At 49.6% G+C, this 21,809-nt stretch overlaps 1 protein-coding gene across 2 annotated transcripts in view; it reads left to right on the plus strand.

Annotated features, from left to right (window-relative positions):
• The window catches only part of SLC24A3 (solute carrier family 24 member 3), a 425,544-nt gene that overhangs the window by 263,580 nt on the left and 140,155 nt on the right, over nucleotides 1-21,809 (plus strand). The gene's annotated exons all lie outside the window — the stretch shown is intronic.

Here is a 21,809-nt window from a genome sequence, read left to right on the forward strand (position 1 = left end):
CTGGGATGAGAATAGGGATGTAGTTTTGCATGTGGATTCCTCTGAGACCTCTTCCTGTCATGTGGTGGGGCAGTGTCTGACACATAGTAAGTGGTCCATGAAAATGTATTCTGGCTCTTAATCTCCACCCCTAGCCTAGCACTTCATCCACAGGCCCAGTGGATGGAAGGAAGGCTTTTGATTTTCCTTGTCCCCATCCAGAGAATTGGTGGGGCACGGGGGGGAGCGGGTGCAGGGGTGACGCTGTCTTGAAGAAGTAGCTGCAGAACTGGTAAGACTCCGGGCACATTCTCAACTAGACACATCAGTGCTCTTTCCCGTCTCCATGGCACGGGCTCCGCCTGGGTGCTCTTGATTCCATTCTGGTTATTTATTGCTGTGAAACATTCTCTGAATTGGGTGACATATCAGATAACTACATCCTGTCGCTTATCAGTTCCAGGGATCAATAGTTCAGAAAGGGCACCAGAGGTGGGTGCTGCACCCCAGGATCCAGGGCCCAGGATGGGAGATTTGGATGGCTGGTGGTGACGCTGATGGCTGGGACTGGAGCCACTGCTGCTGGAGGACCCCTTGAAGAAGGCTCATCTACTCCCGTGTCTGGTGTCTGGGCTGCAGTGCCCGGAGGACTAGCCCCGCTGGGACTGCCAACTGTGTGGCCCCTCCAGCATGGCTCCAGGTGGCAGCCCAGGGCTTGCAGAGGGAGGGTTGCAGTGAAAAGGAGGAAGCCCATGGCCTGAATGGCACAGCCTCTGAAGCCACACGAGTCATTTCTGCCAGCCTCTATTGCAGTCACAAGCCCACTGTAACTCAGGGGAGGGGACAGAGACCTTATTTTTCCATCCACACTGCGGGCTCTGGAGTCAGACCAGGTGTGGGGTAGAGCCCAGTTCAGCTGTCCTTGCTTTGTGAACGACTTCTGGCAATATATTTACCCTCTGGCCCCATAAGCTGCCTAAGCATGACTCCTTTCCTGATGAAAGCCGTCAACTCTACAAGTCTTTCCCCACTTACCCCAACCCCTCTAAACCATCCACTTTAAAAAAGGCTCGAGGGGCCCCAAATGATAAAACAGCCTCTGCAGGCCTCCTGCCTGTCAGGAGAGTCACGGGCACAGAAGAGTTACTATGGATGCCAGCTGCCACTCCAGCACCAGGGAGCCTTCCCTGTTGCTAGGCTGAGAAGACCCAGGTATTGCATCAGACCCGGGACTCCCGGCCACCTTGGCGCCCTGATGCCTTGAGAGTTGAGATGAGGTTTCCACTCTCAGCCCAAACAGCACAAGCTTCCGTCTCCCAAGGGGTGTTGTTGCAGCCAAAGGCAGGGCCCTTCTGCCCTCCTCCACTCCTCTCACCACCACCACCCCGGGATCCTCTGAACCCAGCTGAAGCCAGAGGAGGGTGCGTTGCCTTGTCCTTCGTGAGCCAAGGGTCCTGTAAGGCCTCTGCCATCTGAGGCAGTGAGTTCCCAGGCAGGCATGAAAGCTAAGTAGCCAAAGCAGGATAATTCCAGCCTTTGCTTAAAGGTACTCTTTTCCCCCCTTGCCTGCTGCTGCTAAGTCACTTCAGTCATGTTCAACTCTGTGCGACCCCATAGACAACAGCCCACCAGGCTCCCCCGTCCGTAGGATTCTCCAGGCAAGAACACTGGAGTGGGTTGCCATTTCCTTCTCCAATGCATGAAAGTGAAAAGTGAAAGTGAAGTCGCTCAGTCGTGTCCGACTCCTAGTGACCCCATGGACTGCAGCCCGCCAGGCTCCTCCGTCCATGGGATTTTCCAGGCAAGAGTACTGGAGTGGGTTGCCATTGCCTTCTCCCCCCACCCCCTTGCCTAGAGGAGTGGATATAAACCTGCAGCCTCACACTTTGTCATTACTGGTGTCTTATCCCACAGCCTGCCCTGCCCTGGGCGTATTGTGGAAACCACAGGACAAGGAGTCTAGGGGCCAAAGTCAGTGTTCACCCCTTGAAGACCATGCTCCAGCACCTGGAATTCCAGAATTCTCCACCCAAACAGCCCATGTCTGCGGCCAAGGCCCACTCAGGCTTCCTCCCCAACCTGCCTCTCAGAGGGAGGAGACCCCAGTGGAGAAGCCCAACCTGCTGCCTGGGGGATCCACATGCAGGCAGGTGATGCAGGGCAGGGGTCCCAGGCTCGGGGGAGGAGGAGCCCCTCTGCTGCCTCTAGTCAGGCTGGGCCTGCTGGTGGCCTCCTCAGAGTCAGGGAACAAGTTTATATTGTCCACCCTCAGAAATATAACCCACCCCACCCCCATGCTGCAGGGTCACATGAGCCTCACAGGAAACCCTCGTGTAGTGTCTGGCACATCACTGGCACCCAGCACACCTGGAGCTCAAGAACTGTCAGATCATATCGTTGGGTGTAGGAAAGGCTGCCAGGGCTATCCTGAGCCATCCCCGTCGCCAGTGGGAAACAATTAAATGCATGAGTCAGAGCTGTAGGAGCTACATATAGAGTCCTACTCTCAGAGCTCTCTAGGAAGCATCTCTGAGCCCCATCAGGATGGTGGCACTGGGCTGGACCCTTCTAGCAGTCTGGTCACAGCTCACTGTATTGTTCTGCAGGAGCCCGCTGTATTGGAGGCAGATCCCCCCTGGATGGCTCCCGCTACATGTTAGTGCGGCCATGGTCCCCCCCAGGGCAGGAGGAGTGAAATGAAGGCTCCCATAGTGGAGTGAGTTTGAAGAGTGGGCAGGCGTTTTCCAAAGGAGAAGAGGGAAGGGAATTCCAGGTAGGAAGCAGAAACCTGTGATGGAAGATGTAGACCCTGGAATTCAGGATCTAGAGAGAGTAGAAACTATGGTCTGAAGGGTGGGAGGCCCCAGGAGGTGACTCAGGCACTGGCTTGAAAGTGGTCCCTCCTTGCCTGGGGAATAGGGTCAGGCACAGCCAGAGGCAACTCAGAGCACTCTTCTCCCCTGCCAGGGCACAGAGGTCCAGGAAGGGCAGAGGACGGCTCAGGGCCATACGGCTGGGGTCCCAGGTACCCTGATGGACACCCCTCAGGATACCCCTCAGGACACCCCTCAGGGCATCGTAAATGGGTGTTTATGTCATCTGGCCTCCTCCAGTGAGGGTTGGCAGGCCCTCTTCGGGAGGGTCCCAGAGCTGTGTCCTGTCACGCAGGCCGCCCCAGAGAAAGGACCCCAGGGACCAGCTGGCAGTGATTTGGGATCTCCACCAGAACACCCAGGCCTTTTAGCACGTGTCTAGAAACCTGATTAAGCTTCACAGCTAAGCTCACACACCCCGTCGCACACAGGCATTGTGAGTTTGCTTTTCATGGGAGGCTTTCCGCACAGCCCTTGCCTTTGGCCCGGGGTCACAGAGGCTCTGACTTCCTGAAACTACACTTTAATCTTCCCTGTCCAAGCTTGCCTTTCTCTCTCTCTCTCTCTTTTTTTTTATATACTTCCCTCCTTTTTGTGAGCTTTGTGGAAATCAAGCAGCCATTTCTGGTTAAACTTTCCCCGCACTGTGACTTTAATTTTCCTTGGTTCTTCCGGGGTTTGAGGCTGTCAGAAACCTTCAGGCCTGCGATTCCACTAGACAAAGATCCCTTCCTACTTTCTTTACCCAGGGGTTCCTTGTGCTGTGCTGTGCTGCGCTGAGTCATGCATGACTGTGACTGTAGCCTACCAGGTTCCTCTGTCCATGGGATTCTTGTCTCCGCAAGAATACTGGAGTGGATTGCTGTGCCCGCCTCCAGGAGATTTATCCAACCCAGGAATTGAACCTGTATCTCCTGCATTGCAGGCAGGTTCTTTACCCACTGAGCCACCTGGGAAGCTCCTGGTAGAGTGGAAATCAATCATCTGCAAATTTCTATCAACAGTGAATATCCCCAGGAAAACACACTTGTCTGAGAACTTGCTTCACCGTCTGTTCTAATGTTCTAATGTTGATCAGGATACCCTCAGTCAGGTCTTCCTTAGTCAGGGTGATTGAAGCACAGGAGGGCGGACAGATCTCAAAGGAAGTTGCAGCCTGAATTCCAACTCCAACTTCACCACCCTCCACGTGGAGCAGGGTGAAGGCTAATTTTGACGTGTTCCTGAAGAACGGGGAGAGCCCATCCCAGGTGGGGAGCACTCCCCTCTTCTCCTTGCCTCCTTCGAGCTAAAGTCCCCTTTCAGTCCTGGGGGAGGAGCTCTGGAAGAGCCTTACCGGGTGGATATCTTTTCCCTGGAGCCTTGGCAGCTTCCAGTCATCTGTTTAATTATAATATCTTAAGGAATGGTGTCCTTGGATCCTCTCCCCGCCCTGGGGCTCAGAGTGCTTTTGTTAAGAGCCAAAGGATAAACTAATTGATGCACAAGCCAGTTCTCAGTGGTTGGAGGGGCCAGGGTGCCAGTAGGATGTAGAAGGGGCCCTTCTTGCCCCCACCCCTACTTGGAGAGGCAGCTTTGTACATCAAAGCTCCACCTCAGCCCTGGGGGTGATTTTTGTCTCTCCAAGGTCATTCCTTTCCTTTTTTGCTCTGAGACTGAACACTAAGTCTGTAGAACTGTGCTATCTCATCAAACCTAATGCTGATGAAGTTGTCCCCTCTCTGCTCTGCCCAGTAAGGGAGCTGCTGGCCATGTGAGCTACTGAGCCCTTGAAACTTGGTTAGTCTAACTGAGAGGTTAGTCTGATTTTAAATTTTATTTTATTTTCATGAATATAAATTAAGTAGCCTCAGGAGGAAATGGAAACCCACTCTAGTATTCCTGCCTAGAAAATTGCGTAGGCAGAGGAACAGTCCATATAGGGTTGCAAAGAGTTGGACACAACTGAGCAACTGAGCATGCATGCATGGCAAGGGGTTCCCCTAGAAGACCTAGAGATTCTAATTGACCATCATCCCTCCTTTTGCTTGCATTGTCAACTCAAAATCACAAAGCAGATGTGGTCAGGAAAAAAAGGTCTCCAGGAAAGAGGCGCTACTCCTTTACCCTGGCATCTGAGCGATGGCCTGGGTTTAGCAACTCACACACATGGGATGCATAGAAGGCACTTATAGGCCACCAGGCGTCCAAGATGGGATTTTTTGGTTGGGGTGGGGGCAGTTATGTATAGACTTCTTCTTTGTTAATATATATTTTTATTGAAGTATAGTTGACTTACAATATTTCAGGTGCACAGTAAGGTGATCCAGTTTTGCATATACACATATATTATTTTTCAAATTATTTTCCATAGGTTATTATAAGATATTGACTATAGTCCCCTGAGCTAGACAATAAACCTATGTTGCAAGATGAGATGTTTGATGAGAGAAAAGGATACCCAGATAAGGAACAGGAGAGCTTGTGTATCAGCAAAGTGCTAGGGGCTTTGGAACAAGTCCCAGAACTCCTGGCCTCTATTTTCCACATCTATAAAGTAGGGAGTGCATAGTAGATGCTCAAGAAATGTTAGGTGTTTTGGTCCTCACCTTCTCCCCACCCTACATCTCTCTAAGGGTGGCTCACCTGTGCTTAGCCCACCACAAAGGACCAGAGTCAGACCCACTGGGAGCCGGCCCCATCCTCATGAACACCAGGACACGGGGGCCCAGAGCCCTTTCTATAGCTCCAAGGCCAGGGTCCTTAGAGAGGAGCTGCCACAGGGGTTTCAGTGTATAAGGGGACCCACAGGATCTGGTCAGCAAGGTCCTGGCAACAACTTTCTGGCCAGGCAGACGTGTTTAGTTAAGGGATTTCACCCTGGAAGAGAAAAATGATTAGAAGAGCTTGTGGAATTTCCTGTTTACTTTTGCAAAAGTGCTGAGCATGTCCTTAATTTGTCAGTGTCAACACAAAGCTAAAACTGGTGTCCAGAGAGGATTAGCACAAAGAGGGTAAATTATGTTTTGAAAGATCTTAAGTTACTCACTCCTCTCCTTGCGTGAGACCCAGTTCAGACAGCCAGAGTCTGACCATCAGGCCTCACTGGCTGCACACAGATTGGCCAGTGGTTGCTTCCCCAGGACCTCAAGCTGGATATAAAGCCTGGCGGTGGTTTAGAGCGTACCTTTTGAATGAAACCCACCTGAGTGTTGGTCCTGGCTTTTCCACTGATTAGGCGCACAGCCATGGGCGATCTGCTTCGCCTCAGCTTCAGCTTCCCCGTCAGTCACTGGAGGTGAATCTGGCTGCTATCAGGAACATATGAAGGCATGTGGGCAGAGCTCTTGGTAGAGTATCTGGCGCTGCTGGGATAAGGCCCCTCTGTACCCACTTAGTATTTATAGCTTGGTGTGCCTGCCTGAACCCCAGTTCCCAGCTCCCATAACTCCAGGCTTTTGCTGATCCCCAGACCCCATTCTACCAGAATGCAGGGCAGCCAGAAGTAGCCCTCAGTCAGAGAGGGGTTGATGGATAAATACCTTGGTTCCCTTATGTCTCAGATGTGCGCATGGAAACACATTCAGCCCTGTCTCCCCCAGGTGCCCCAGCATGTGCTTGTCCAGCATCTTACAGATAACACACGTGGATCAGCAGCTCATTCCTCCCCGATCTATCTTCCTGCTCTTTTCTGGATGGTGGGGAGGGGTCACTTTCTGAGACTCCTCCCTCCCAGCTAAAAGACTTGCACTAGAATCCTGGAATCTAGTTCTGCTTCTAGGGCAAAGGCGTTCAGAAAACGAAGATCATGGCATCTGGTCCCATCACTTCATGGGAAATAGAAGGGGAAACAGTGGAAACAGTGTCAGACTTTATTTTGGGGGGCTCCAAAATCACTGCAGATGGTGATTGCAGCTATGAAATTAAAAGACACTTACTCCTTGGAAGGAAAGTTATGATCAACCTAGATAGTATATTCAAAAGCAGAGACATTACTTTGCCGACTAAGGTCCGTCTAGTCAAGGCTATGGTTTTTCCAGTAGTCATGTATGGATGTGAGAGTTGGACTGTGAAGAAGGCTGAGCACCGAAGAATTGATGCGTTTGAACTGTGGTTTTGGAGAAGACTCTTGAGAGCCCCTTGGACTGCAAGGAGATCCAACCAGTCCATTCTGAAGGAGATCAGCCCTGGGATTTCTTTGGAAGGAATGATGCTAAAGCTGAAACTCCAGTACTTTGGCCACCTCATGCGAAGAGTTGACTCATTGGAAAAGACTCTGATGCTGGGAGGGATTGGGGGCAGGAGGAGAAGGGAACAGCAGAGAATGAGATGGCTGGATGGCATCACTGACTCGATGGACATGAATCTGAGTGAACTCCGGGAGTTGGTGATGGACAGGGAGGCCTGGCGTGCTGCGATTCATGGGGTCGCAAAGTCGGACACGACTGAGCGACTGAACTGAACTGAACCATTATTATTGGAGTTCCCTCATGGCTCAGCAGTGAAGAATCCGCCTGCCAATGCAGCAGCCGCAGGTTTGATCCCTGAGTCAGGAAAATCCTCAGAGGTGGAAATGGCAACCCACTCCAGTATTCTTGCCTGGAGAATCCCAGGGACAGAGGAGCCTGGCAGACTATGGTCCATGGGATCACCAAACAGTTTGCACACAGACTGAGTAAACAACAACCATTATTATTATGCACATCTGTTCTCTAAAACCCATGCGGCTGTAGAAGATGCAGAATTATGAGAATCCAGCCCCTCTGGGCAGATGCTACGTGTGTTCATCTACTGTCTCTTTGGTTCACATCCTGAACCTAGTGCAATAGAGAGAAGCTTAGAGAATGAGCTTGGAGCAGACAGTGTTACCTTTGATCGAATGAGGAGCCCCAACTGGTGATGGGAGAGAGCAGGCACAGTGCTTAGATACCAAATATTTACCTATCAGGACCGGACACCTGCAGCCTACTGTATGCTTCTCTTCATCTTATTTATCTATCAATAGTTTGTCCTTATTGATAGTAATTTATTATTATTGGTCCACTCGTCCCCACTCTATTTTATTTTTCTTTATTTTGTTACCTACAAGGCAAACTTAATTTATGTGTTCCTCTGAGATGACATTGCCAACAGTCCCAATGTGAACAATATTCTATACAGACTACAGTTTTACAGTATCTTTCCTCTGAAACCACTGACTCCAGTTACATGCCTTGTCTCCATGCTGCTGATGCTGCTAGGTAGCTTGGGCTTTGCAGAGCCCCAGGGAGCCATGTCTGTAGCCCCTACAGAGCTGTGTCTGTTTCCCAATTTCACAAAGACTCAGAGTCCTTCCTGAACATGTGCTCCAACATGTAGCATCTGAACAAACACGTCATTGGTGACAATCACAGTGTTCTTTCCCTGAAGCATTGGCCTCTGCCTGCTGAGATGTTATATCAGCAGCTGGAGCTGGTGCCTGAGTACAAAAACCACCCAAATGTGTTCTCAGTTAAGGAGTGGGCAGAGGTGGGTGTGGGGTATAGCTTTGGCTAAGCCCATTCAACCTGGGGTGCCACAGTGAGGAAGGAGCCAGGATTCTTCTGCCACGTCTCCCCCCATCCCTGCTTCCCTGAGATCCCAAGAGCTTCTCACCCTCTTCAGAGGCTCCTGAAGTGTTTCCAGAACTGTTCCCATTGCTAGTCCTCTCTTGTTCTTACACTTAAGGAATCTTAAGGAACCCCAAAGATAACTTGCCCTTTCAATAAGTGGCCCCTCTTTCATTGGGGAATTTAGAACCAGATCCCAAGGAGCTGGTTTAGGGGATATTTGGAGTAAACTGTCAGCCTTTGAACTTGCCTCTCACTGTCAGCCCAGGGACCAAGATGGCACCCACCCACCCAACTCCTAATCCAACAGGTGTGTCCTCCACTCCTGGGACACCTGTGACACCGTCTCTGAAAGTCTTGTTTCCTAAGGCTTGCTTCATCTTACTCCCAAGAATACTAGGAGCTGTTTGCAAATAGATTTCTTGATGAAAGGCTCTTTTGCCTGGAAATGACAGAGCAAGAATGCAAGTTAGGTCCCCCTGTGGCCTCATCCTTGGCCCGTGGCTGGGGATGCTCTTCATGGACTCTCGTAATGCATTCTCAGAATACAAGGCCCTCTCCTGGCCCAGGGGTGGATTCCAAAGGTAAACATGGAGTCTGTCTTGTCTGCTATGTTATTAGTGCTTTGATGGGTCTCATTTTACATACAAAGGTAGGAACCTGAGGATCTACTTTTTCTCCTCTTGAACTTGTTAAAGCTGTCTTTTCCTCAGCGCTGTGAACTAGAGGGATGAGTGCAGTTAGCAGAGTAGTTTTCAGTATCTGAAACTGTGATGGGACCAGCAGCTTTGGCTTGTGCTGGCCCTCTCATCCTCTCCTGGACACAGGCCCAGCTTCACCTGACTTCATTGCTTTTCTGTTTTACAGGGTTGGCTTGAGGCAAAACCTATTACTCTCCTCTGCAGAGCGCGAGTCCCAGAGGGCAATTTATCCCAAGGCTCATGTGCACATCCATCTGAGGGCACACATGGATGCTTATCTATGGATCCCGTAACCCTCTTTTAAAAGGCAATAGGAAAGACATTTTACCATCTTAGGCACAATTACTTAAAGTGGGATTCTGGATAAAGGAGTGTGTGTGTGAGAGAGAGAGTGAGTGTGTTTAATTTCTCCCTTGGCAACTCAGCACTCCATTGAAGAGGCAGTGTAGATTGATATGGAGTTGGAATATGGTCTGAAATGGAGCCATGGGTTTTTAAAAGACAACAAACCCTCTTGCCCCTTAGATTGGCCATCTCAGAAACACATCCACTGAATTGCTCAGGCTGGAATCTTAGAAATCAGCCTTGATTTCTTTCCCTCCTACCCCACCGCCATCAGCTCATCCTGGCTTTTCCATCTCCAACCTGTGTCTTCATCCCCATCTCCTCTCCATCCTCACTGGCATGGCTATTGTCTGGCTGCCATCACCCTCCCCTGGACCAGGATCCCTCTTCATGTCCACGTCCCACACAGTGGTCCAGGCAGTCCTTTAATGATATATGTGGGGATTGGACTGCATGTTCTGGGTCTGCCCACCTTTCCACATCCATGTCCTACTCTCCCCACCCCCAGCACACTCCCACCCCACAGACCTTCCTCGTGTTCCGCAGTCATTTCAAGCTCATCCCACCTGGGGTGCCTGGGTGCACCCCTTCCTCTGATTCCACATCAACCGTCTAGCCTGCTGCCCTGTGCAGTTTTTACACATGCCTCGGTTCTCACGTGTGAATACTCCATAACTAGCCACCGCCTGAACGTTTTGCTCTACTCTTTGCTGGCAGAGGAACCAGATTTTTCTATACCAAAAATGGCAAAAAGTGAATCTTCTTGTCTCCCTTGCTATAGTAAATAGACAAGTCAGTTCAGAGAGGAGTCTGTTCAAACTGGAAAGAACGCAGGATGACTAACGAGATGATTTACTGTGTCATCCCTTATAAAATTAGCTGGTCCTTGTCTTTTTTAGAAAAATAAAAACTGATAGGAAGGGAAAAGCTCTCCTGTGAGTGTATTCGTCTCTGTGTGGTTTAGTGATGGTGTTGGCACGGAGATGCAGCATGGGAAGGGAGGGGAAGGGGTGTCCTGCACTGTGAGATGTGGCAGAGACTGGAATGTTTCCCATTGTGATCTTTCTAATAACGAGACAGAGTCTTTGAACACTGGCAGGAAAGCTGTGCTGCTTTGAATGTCTTCAAACCAATGGAGTGCAGAGGGTCTCTCTCTGTTTGTCTTTGGGGTAAATGGGCGATGGCGCCATTCACCAAAGGAGAGTGTGGTTGGTGACGTCACTACTGTGTTGATTGCAGGGTGACTCAGTGGTGGCGGGCCAGTCTGTCCCAGGGCTACCACTGTCCAGCTCTACGACCTTGAGAAAGTCACTAGCCTTTCTCAGATTTTGGCCTCTTCAGCTATAAGTGAAAAAAAATTCTCAAGGGCTAGTCCAATTCCAAGAGCCACAATTGGTGCAGTAAAAGACAAAAGGACTCCCATCTCTGGTCAGCCGTGACACTGATTTCCTGGGACTCAGCCCCTTATGACGAGCCTGTGCTGCCTGGAAACACACAGGAGTATCGATATTGCCTAAGTGAAACTCAGCAGGTTGGGCTTGGGAGCTTGAGCTCTGGGCTTGGGTACAGACAGGCACTCTCCCAGGCTCTGTGCCTTCATATCACAAGAATACAGGCTCATTTCCATGGCCCCTGGGGTTAGATCAAGTCACATGACCAGTATGGGCAGAACAAAAGTGGGCAGCTGCTCCATATGTGGAACAGGACTCCTGCAGAGAGTCAAGAGCCACCACTGCCCCCAAATAATACTCATGGCAAAGGGCCAGATGCTAGACAACTCCACCCTCAGTTTGCCAGTGGTCTGTGCACTGTAGTCCATCACTTATGCACGAGTCCAGGATATCATGATGGGAGCCAAGCAGAAAGGTCCCCCAGTGTTCATTGCTCAGCTGAAGATCAGTCACAGGTTAACAGGGGATACCTTGTGTCATTTTTTCAGCCACCAGTCTACCCGGCACTGGTCCAAGTACATCAGGAATCTCCCAGAAGCTCAGAAAAGCAACCAACCAAGTAGATAGGAATTTCTTCTCTCCCATTAAGATGCTGACAAGGGAGAGTGGCAGAGAGCACCAGGGCTTGTGTGCACACGTGCTGCACAAACAGGGCGTCCAGCTGGTCCACTCCAGGCCATGAAGGTAAAGGCTGGCAGTGAGGGACGGACATTGGCTGTGGGTCTCCCACAGTGGAAGGAGCATGCCAGCGTCTCCCTCTCACCTTCCACCTTAATCCTCCCATTTTAGATAAATGAACAAACTGAGGTTTGGCAGAGCAAACAGCCTAAAGAAGCAAATTGCTAACACCATGTTTAGACCAGTGTTGCATAATTACCTCAGCTTCAGTCAAATGAAGACATGTTGATGGAGAGATTTGTCAGTGAGCAGTGCAGGATGGGTAGAGAAGGCAGTGGCACCCCACTCTTGCCTGGAAAATCCCATGGATGGAGGAGCCTGATAGGCTGCAGTCCATGGGGTCGCTAAGAGTCCGACACGACTAAGCAACTTCACTTTCACTTTTCACTTTCATGCATTGGAGAAGGAAATGGCAACCCACTCCAGTGTTCTTGACTGGAGAATCCCAGGGATGGGGGAGCCTGGTGGGCTGCCGTCTGTGGGGTCACACAGAGTCGGACACGACTGAAGCGACTTAGCAGCAACAGCAGCAGCAGTGCAGGATGGGAGGTGGTCCTCCCCTCCCAGGGGGCTGACAAATAAAAGACTCGCACTGGGAACATCGCACAGAAATGAAGGACGAGACGCTCAGAGCTGCATGTTCATCAGTTTCTCCTGCTGGAGCCAATCTTGCTCCCACTTTGCAGATGGGTCACTAAGTCTCTGAGAGGGCTCCATGACATAACACCTAGGATGCAGGGATTACTTCCTCTTTTCGCAGGTGAGGAAACTGAGGCACAGAGAAATCAGGCAACTTGCTCAGGGCACAGAGTGCAGGATTGACAGCTGGGGTTGGACCCAGGTGCAGGGCTCCTGAGTTGGGAGGTGATGGAGAGGGAAGTCTCCTTCCAACGATGTGAATGATGACTTTGGAAGTGACTCCAGGCATGGTCAGTAGGCACAGTGTTTGATAGTTTCCAAAGCCTTTTTTCTGGGCACAGCTCTAGAAACCTCCCAGTCCTTAAGCTGCCAGAAGACCCAGGGGTTGTAGGGTGGACTCAGGGACTGTGGCCATGCTGCAGGGCAGTGTCACCAGCCTTGTGTCCAGAACCAGGATGGGCTGGTCATTGCTGGACTGGCTTCACATCCCTCCATGTCTAGATCCCTGAGTGCCTGGGTTCTGCCCACATTACTCCCCAGTCCATGCCCCAGGGAGAGGGGCCATCTGGCCAGACCCTGGTCATGGCTCTGGCCTGGCCCTGCCCTGCCCTTTGCTCTTTCACCAGCAGCCAAGCCACGTGAAAGAGCAGGAGCCGGGGGCATAGGGTTTGCAGGGCTCAGCTGGCTCTATCTGTGACCCTCATTTGTCTGCAATTCCGGAAGCCTTTGAAGAGAACTCGTGAAAATTACAGAATTCCCACATATATTGATGAGAAACAACTACGTAAATAGCACAGCTTGGTATTTACAAAGTGCCATTTTCTGTAAATAGAGGATTTTGGCAACGACTTCCAGGCAGCTCATCCACCTTCTGGAGGCAGCCCTTGTCTTGTTTCAGTTCTTTCTGGAAGCTGCTTCATGTGCCCTCTTGGTGGCCCATCCCGCAGCCTCAGCAGGTGCAAGGAAGCCTCCAGGTGATCAGGAGCCAAGAGCAGAGACACCTCCATCTATTCGATAGCATGGGAATACCTGGTTGCCATTGGAGAGGTGTTGCGACCACCTGCCACCATCTCCAGGTTGACACCTGACCCCAGTACAATCATTTGGGCTTCTCAGAGGATCTGTGGTCTTCAGGTTGGAAATCAAGGCTCCTTTATTGATCGGGAACAGAAATGCTAAGTTACTGTCTGACTATGTGCTAAGTGCAGGGTTTCTCACAAACTTTAAATATGCAAATTTGGGCCATGAATCTCCATATGGGAAGTGTAATATAGCATGGTTTTCAAAGCTGATCACAGAATTCTCCTTTCACAAGTACTTTCAGTCAGTTCAGTTCAGTCGCTCAGTCGTGTCCGACTCTTTGCGACCCCATGAATCGCAGCACACCAGGCCTCCCTGTCCATCACCATCTCCCAGAGTTCACTCAGACTCACGTCCATCAAGTCTGTGATGCCATCCAGCCATCTCATCCTCTGTCGTCCCCTTCTTCTCCTGCCCCCAATCCCTCCCAGCATCAGAGTCTTTTCCAATGAGTCAACTCTTCGCATCAGGTGGCCAAAGTACTGGAGTTTCAGCTTTAGCATCATTCCTTCCAAAGAAATCCCAGGGCTGATCTCCTTCAGAATGGACTGGTTGGATCTCCTTGCAGTCCAAGGGACTCTCAAGAGTCTTCTCCAACACCACAGTTCAAACGCATCAATTCTTCGGCGCTCAGCCATCTTCACAGTCCAACTCTCACATCCATACATGACCACAGGAAAAACCATAGCCTTGACTAGACGGACCTTAGTCGGCAAAGTAATGTCTCTGCTTTTGAATATACTATCTAGGTTGGTCATAACTTTCCTTCCAAGGAGTCAGCGTCTTTTAATTTCATGGTTGCAGTCACCGTCTGCAGTGCTACTTTACAGTTTGCTAAAGTCTTACTTTGAGTAATGATGACTAACCACTGTCAGGGCCCATTAATGATGTTAGCTCTAAAGGAAAGATATTGCATCAGTAAGCTTCTGCTGTGTAACAGAGGAACCTCCGTTTTAGTAGCTTATATAAGCAACCACTTATTTAGCTATGGTTCTGCGGGTCAACAATTTGGGCAGGGCTTACCCAGGTGGTTCTTCCAGTCTTGGCTAGGCTTCCCTGTGTGTCTCTCATCAGTTGTCAGCAGCCAGGTGCCTGTCTTTGGGCAGACGACTGGCTATCAGCTGGGGTCACATGTTGTGTCATCCTCCAGGGAACTAGCCTAGGTTTCTTCACATGGCAGCTAGAAATGTCCCATGAGGTAATCAGAAGCTGCCCTAAGCTCCCCATTGGCATGGTATCACCTCTGCCATATCCTGTTGGTAAAGACAATTCACCAAGCAGCTCCCTTGGATCCTCAGCCAAGGAGAAACAAGCTCCAGAAAGTGGAGGCTCCACATTTCTAGGCAGGAGGGTCTTTGGAGGGGTGATTTGATTGGGAGAACAAGGCTGGCATTCTTGTTGAATCTGTGTGTGTGGAACAAAGAAAAAGGGTTTTGGACCTAGATGGCATGTTTGTTTGGGGTGTCAGGACATGGAGGGCCAGCTAATTGAGATTATACAAGACCAAAACCACCCTAGAATCCACTTCTTCGTGACCCCACAAAAGGCGAGTCTCAACTTTTCTCTACCAATAAAATAAGATTCTCAGGCGTGAGAGCACACCAATCAGAGACAACCGGAAATGCTCCCGTAGTCACTCCAGGACAAAGTTCAGTTCTTTATGTTGCTGCAGCAAAATGGGGTGGGGCACACCCAGAGGTGTTTCAGGAGCATCTCTGCAAGGGGGCGTGGTTAACATGAGCTGCACAACTCTGAGAAGGGATGGCAGAAAGAGGAGGAGGCCTGGGGTGGATGCATCTCCATGGTGTCTGTGCAGGCAGCAGTAGGATGTCAGCAGGGATGCTGGTGTCATGGGAGGAGGGAGCAGCAATCACCAGGCAGGCGGAATAGGGGGGCCACTTGGGGTTTGGGGTTCAGCTTTGTCCATGTCCTATTAGACAAGTTGCTCAGAATCTGTAGGCCTGTGTAGAAATGACCGAGCTCTGTGGGAAATACTGGGCTTTGGTCACCTGTGGGCAGATCTTTATGTCATCCTAGGCCTGAATGGAAATTGATCAGCTAGAGACTTTATCATGTGCTGGCCTCAGCCATTTGCTGTCACTGCCCTATGCTTCTCCAGTCATGTTGAAGGCATGGCAGCATCAATAGTGAATCCCCAAATGGAGCAAATAGTTGAGCTGGCAGGTGGCAGGCAGACTTGGCCCTCCACTGGTCCATCCCATTGGCTACAGGAAGCACTACACTGGTGGGCACTGCCCAGAGGACCCCTTGGTTTGTCAGCTTTGAAAGGACAACATGCATTGGAAGAGTGACTCTTAGAATATCCTAGGACAAATCACTTGATTGCCAACAGGAAAGCAAGCACGTGGCTACCTGTCCCTGCTGACCTCATAGGTTTCCAGGGAAGTTTGTAGAAAATCATTCAGAAAGCACTTTGAGAGGCCACCACTGGTACACATGGTACTTCTGGATAAATGACAAAATGGTGCCCCTTCCTAGATGGAGCAGCCCAAAGTAGGCTGCCTCCCCTCAGCTGAAAGGATTGTGCAGTGCAGACTCTGCACAGCTGTTCCTAGCGATCTCTGCGGATTTTGGAAGAAAGTTTTCTCTTGGTGATGTGCAGCAGTGTGAAGGCATGGCCATCACTCTGCTTAGTTCAGTGCTTTACTTGAGACCACTGTTTGCTCAAGCACATAGCACTTAATAAAGAAGATTCTTACCCTAGATCAGTCAACCAACAAATACACAGTTGATCTCATTATTCACAAATGCTGCATTTGCAGATTCGCCTACTTGCTAAAATTTATTTGCAGCCCCCAAAGCAATATTTGCACGTGCATGTTCTCAGCTGAGGTTGACTGAGGCAACTGTCAACAAGCATCCCATTCAGCCCACATTGTGTGACGCGCTCTGAATTTTTGTGCTTTGGGGAGGGGATGAGGATGAGGTTGCTGTTTACATTCGCCTCTGAGCACAATGCTGAAGTGCGGTCTAGGGTTCCTATGCACGAAGGCTGGGATGTGCCTGATGGAGAAAATATTAATACATGTGTTAGATGAGTTTCATTCAGGCACAAGAGACACCGGTGTTGGCCATGAGTTCAATGCTAACAACTCAAGGGTATGTGTTAAGGAAGGTGTTTTTAAAGAGAAACGCACATAAAACAAGATTCTGGGTTGATCCTTTGATGAAAATGTTGTGCCCTGAGCCCCCCAGGAACCTGACCCTCTTTTCCTCCAGGAGGAAGGGGTTGGTTCTCACTACTTTGGTGTTGGTGGTGACTTGATGGGACATGACCACTGAAGGCTGGGCTATCAACATCACGCTCCTGTACTGCAGCAGAGTAGTGTGGACCCCCCACTTCAGTGCAGCGAGGTCTCTGATTTCAGGACACATCTTGTGTCAGTTGTAGGGGGGCAGGACTGCACAGCACCTGGTGGGTGGGCAGCAGGAGGCCTGTGCTGGAATTCCACCTCCCCCCAGGCCTGTGGCACGGCTGTGTACTTGTTACATGGCCTTCCTGAGGTGAGTTTTTCCTCCTTGAAGACAAGAAAATGATATTACCTACATCGTGAGGATGATGGAAAATGTATATAAAACACTGCCCATCCACGGCTTCACCAAGTCTTCAGTGAGTGTTGGCTGTTAAGAGAGAGACGATGCCAGCCATTCTCAAGAGGAGGCAGGGAGCAGGGGCGGACAGAAGAGGACCAGGTGACACCAGCATTTTCTTTCAAGCACTTTGGATTTCCTGAATGGTAAAGATACCTATACTCCTGTGCTAGTACCAAGACCCCTTCAAGAGCCAAACATGAATGCATTTGGGACTGTCTGGGTACATGGTCCTTTCCATCAGTGGAACGTGGAAAGTCAACAGTATCTTCATGCGGACTATGGTTACCAGAGGGCTTCCCTGGTAGCTCAGATGGTAAAGCATCTACCTATACAGGACACCTGGGTTCAATCCCTGGGTCAGGAAGCTCCCCTGGAGAAGAAAATGGCAACCCATTCCAGTATTCTTGACTGGTAAATCTCATGGACAGAGGAGCCTGGTAGGCTACAGTCCATGGGGTTGCAAAGAGTCGGACACAACTGAGTGACAGTGACTAACGGTGGTTACCAAGCTCATATGCACAACATGCTAATATACCAAGATGAGTTGTTGGGGCAAGGAATAGAGACTTTATTCAGAAAGAGAGCAGACCCTGCAGATAGTTCCTAAAGAAGCTTCTTGCCAGGGCATCCTTCCAGATGTAACTCAGAGAGGTACAGCCTGGCTAAAATGAAAGACTGGAAATCCCAAGTGTTACCAAAGATGTGGAGTAACTGGAACTCCCATCTGCTGTTGGTGGAATTATACATTAATGCAATCACTTTGTAAAACTTTTTGGTAGTAGAAGCTGAACAGCAATGTGGAGTTGCTCTGTGACCCAGCAATCCCACTTCTAAGTATCAACAGAAATGTATATTATGTACAAAACAGAAGTACTAGAATGTCCATGGAAGCACCATTTGTAATAGCCAAAGCCCCATCCGTAGCGCAAGGAAAAAGTACATGGCACTCACGTCACACAGTGGAAGACTTTGCAGCCAGGGTAATGACCTACAGCGCTCTACAGCTATGCGCAACAGGGTGGCTGACCCTCACACACAGGGTCCTGAGTCTGACACACAGAGTGTGGACTGGTTGATTCTACTTCTATTAAAGTACAAAAACAGATACAAGTCAGGATAATGGTTCATCTTAGGCTTCAGTGACTCTGAGGGGGCTTGTGAGGTACTGGTCAAGTTCTCTACTGACGCCATAAGTACATTCTGGTGTCAAAACTGACCAAGCTGTTCAGTTAAAACATGTCCATTCCAATAACAAAGAAAACATAAATCAGAATCCCTGAGTCACTGGTGAGATAGCAGCCTGAGCATAGAGGCTGCCCTCTGCAGCCCCGGGCAGCAGCCTGGGGTGGAAGCCCACACTGGAGCTCCGGCGGGTAGTGTGCTCTTCATACCAACAGCCCAAGAGCTTGCTGAGCCTGCCACTCACACTTTTCCTCCGGGACTTCAAGTTGCCAAGGGCACAGCTGTTAGGGTCACAGTGTGGGTACGGACCCTGAACTGATCTTTCCATTCTGGTAGTTGACAGACATCTGTACTCATAACACAGACACAAGTAAACACCAGGTACCTACTTGCTATAATCTGCTCCATTTTACAGATGAAGAAACTAAGGCTCAGGGAGGACAGGTAGCCCATCCAAGGTCACTCAGGGAACACGTTCAGAATTCGAACCAGACTCCACAACCTGCCTTCTAAGTGGCGGGCCCTCCTGCCAGGAGGAGGGGCATGGGGGACTTGCTGCTCCCAGCAACCTGCACCACCCAGAAACCACCTGAATCCCTCCACACAATTCTCTCTTCCACAGTGCCCATTTAAAATGCAAATTGATTCTTTAATCTGCCTTGAAAACACAAAAGCTGTTCCTTTACAGAAGTGTGAAACCAGAAGGTTCTCAGAGGCCGGCAACACCAACTCCTCCACATTTGTACATTCCAAACAGTATGGAAGGGAGGAAACCGGTGCCAGAGTGAGGAATAAACATCCCATGTGTTATGTGTGGGCGGTTAATATTGCACAAAGACTGGCGAAGCGGATTTCCTGACATTCTGTGCCATAGGAATGGGGAAGCATTTGCATTTGATTTGCTTTATTTCCAAAATTATTTTCAGAAATGGGAAAGGAAGCCGAGAGGAAAAAGCTGAACATCTCCAATCTTCCTTTCCTTCAGTGTAGTCCTAACTCACCTGTCAGTCACAAAGATCAATGACAGGTGTTAATAAAGAGGAAAGCTGTTTCAATAGCAATGTCACTTTACATGTATTGAAATGTATAAACATTGAAGTAATTAAAAATTACAGATAATTTAGTACTCTCCCATGCCCCTCTCCCGCTTCTTATAGGATTACCCTGAAAAACCACACACAGTGAGAATGTGGACTGGTGAAGACTTGAAAGCTGGCTAGTTTAACAAACCTCATACATTCAGCTCATGTATTCTGATTTAAAAGCCTTTTTTTACTTTTAGTCTCCCTTTAGAATGAAGATATTTTGCTTAAACCTTCCTTTTAGGCTAAACCCATGATGGAAACTTTTCAGACAGAGAAGAATGACGTGTGAAAGATTTAACTGTAATACTAATGATGACGGTGGCAGTGCCCTGGGAGATGTCTCTAGACAGTGCGCAGGCCACCCTGATCCTGCTCGATCCACACACGTTTTGTGCTCTCGGGAATGGGGCTCCTTATCCACCCAGACATCTCCTTCCTTCCTTCCTTCCTTCCTTTCTTTCCAGCTTCCTTCCTAAGTCAATGTAAAAATGTTCGTTCACAAGTATCACTGTTTACTTTGTGCTATCCCTGGTTAGGATATCCTGAAGGAAGAGGATATGGAGGGGGAATCCAAGGAGGCAGGAATCTACCCCCTTCCCCATTTGCTGGAATCACAGACCCCTGGCATCTCAGAATCAGTCTTAGGATGCATGATCTCATTCGTCACCAAAGTCATTTCTAAGGAACTCAGTCATTGTTTCCAGAATGTCCCCATTAAAATATGAAAAGCTTACCTGAAATATAAGAAAATTTGACATCTTTAAAATAAAAGGGGTGGGGGATGTGCTTACCAGTTGGGACTTTAGCAAGCAAGCCTGTGGGATCCAAACCAATGACAACTCCCAATGAGATTCCAAGGGTTCCCACCTGGCAAAACATTATCAAGTCAACCAGCCGATTTGGAGGACCTATAGCTGGGCTGGATGGGGGTGTCAGAAGGGGAGAGACAGAGTCAGTGCTGAGAGGCAACACCCAGAGCAGATACGCCTGAGCTGGGTAATGAATGCTGAGGCCCAGGTGAAATTGCACTCCCACCTGTATAGAAACCCTGGAATATGTGAAGCTGGCAGATGGTGCGTCTATGTGTTTATCAGGTACTGAATATATGTAAATGTGTAATCACTTATTACTCAGAATCAGGTGATCAGAATAAAGGGCTAGTCATGTTTTTGCAGGGCTTCCCAGGTGGCGCTAGTGGTAAAGAACCCGCCTGCCAGTGCAAGATACCTAAGAGATGCAGGTTTGATCCCTGGGTTGGGAAGATCCCCTGGAGGAGGCACAGTAACCCAATCCAGTATTCTTGCCTGGAGAATCCCCATGGACAGAGGAACCTGGCGGGCTACAGTCCATGAGGTCTCAAAGAACAGGTCGCGACAGAAGCAACTTAGTACACACGCATGTTTTTGCAGACTAACCTTCCTGTTTTCCTCTTACTGAGAATGCAAACTAAAGGGCAGGTTTTCCTGCTTCAGGTAAACTGACTGGAAGTCAGGACCCGTGCTTCCAGGGGAAATCTGCCCTGTTTTGGTTTTGAAGCTGCAAAGATGGGATTTTCTCTGCTATCTCGTGGTGGCTGTTTCATGTGACTGCAAGATGAACATTAGCATTGGGAGAAAGTCTGAGTTTGGGGGCCCACTTCTGTTTCTATCCACATTTATGGTAGGATAGTCACCAGAAACAGGGCAGCATCCCAAAATAAGAGTGATAGAAAAGTCTCGGGATGTAGCTGTGGGGTGGTGTACATCTCTAGCACTACCGTGTTTAGAGAATTGAGCCCTGTCTCAGGCTGTGCCTGAGGGAGAAGGGAGGAGGAAAGAATGTTGAAGGGCATTGCCTCTCAACACTGACCCCATCTCTCCACTTCTCACTCCACCCAAGGGATGGCTGTTGATTAATGGGGAATGGGGGATAGGAGGGGAGGAAGTGAAAGGCACCTGAGGCCACAGACGTGTGGGGGAGAAGAGCCATGAACCCTCGGCAGCAGTTGGGCAGTTGATCTGGTATCTCAGCCAAGGTCTGTGGAGCGAGAGTGAAGGTCCAAGCCAGAGCGCTTCCTAGTCACAGAATGACCCATTAGAGTACTAATGTCCTGCAGTCTCATCTGTTAAACAATGACACTTGCCACATGGCCTTAAAGAATCAAATGAGGGCTTCCCTGGTGGCTCAGTGGTAAAGAATCCACCTGCCAATGCAGGAGACACGAGTTCGATCCCTGGTCTGGGAGGATCCCACAGGCCGTGGAGCAACTCAGCCCATGCGCCACAACTCCTAAGCCTGTGCTCCAGGGCCCAGGAGTGCAGCTACTGAAGCCCCCGTGCACCTAGAGCCCGTGGTCCACAACAAGAGAAGCCACTGCAACGAGAAGCCCATGCACTGCAACTAGAGAGCAGCCCCCACTCGCTGCACCTAGAGACAAGCCCACAGAGCAACGAAGACCGCGCACAGCCAAAAAAGTGAATTAAGAAGTTTTAAAAACAAGAAGCAAAGCATGTATGTAAGACACATAGAGGAAAAGAACAGAATGGGAAAGACTAGAGGTCTCTTCAAGAAACTTAGAGAAACCAAGGGAACATTTCCTGCAAAGATGGGCTCAATAAAGGACAGAAATGGTATG

Source organism: Ovis aries, chromosome 13 (assembly GCF_016772045.2).
Source record: "Ovis aries strain OAR_USU_Benz2616 breed Rambouillet chromosome 13, ARS-UI_Ramb_v3.0, whole genome shotgun sequence".
Taxonomy (NCBI): Eukaryota; Metazoa; Chordata; class Mammalia; order Artiodactyla; family Bovidae; genus Ovis; species Ovis aries.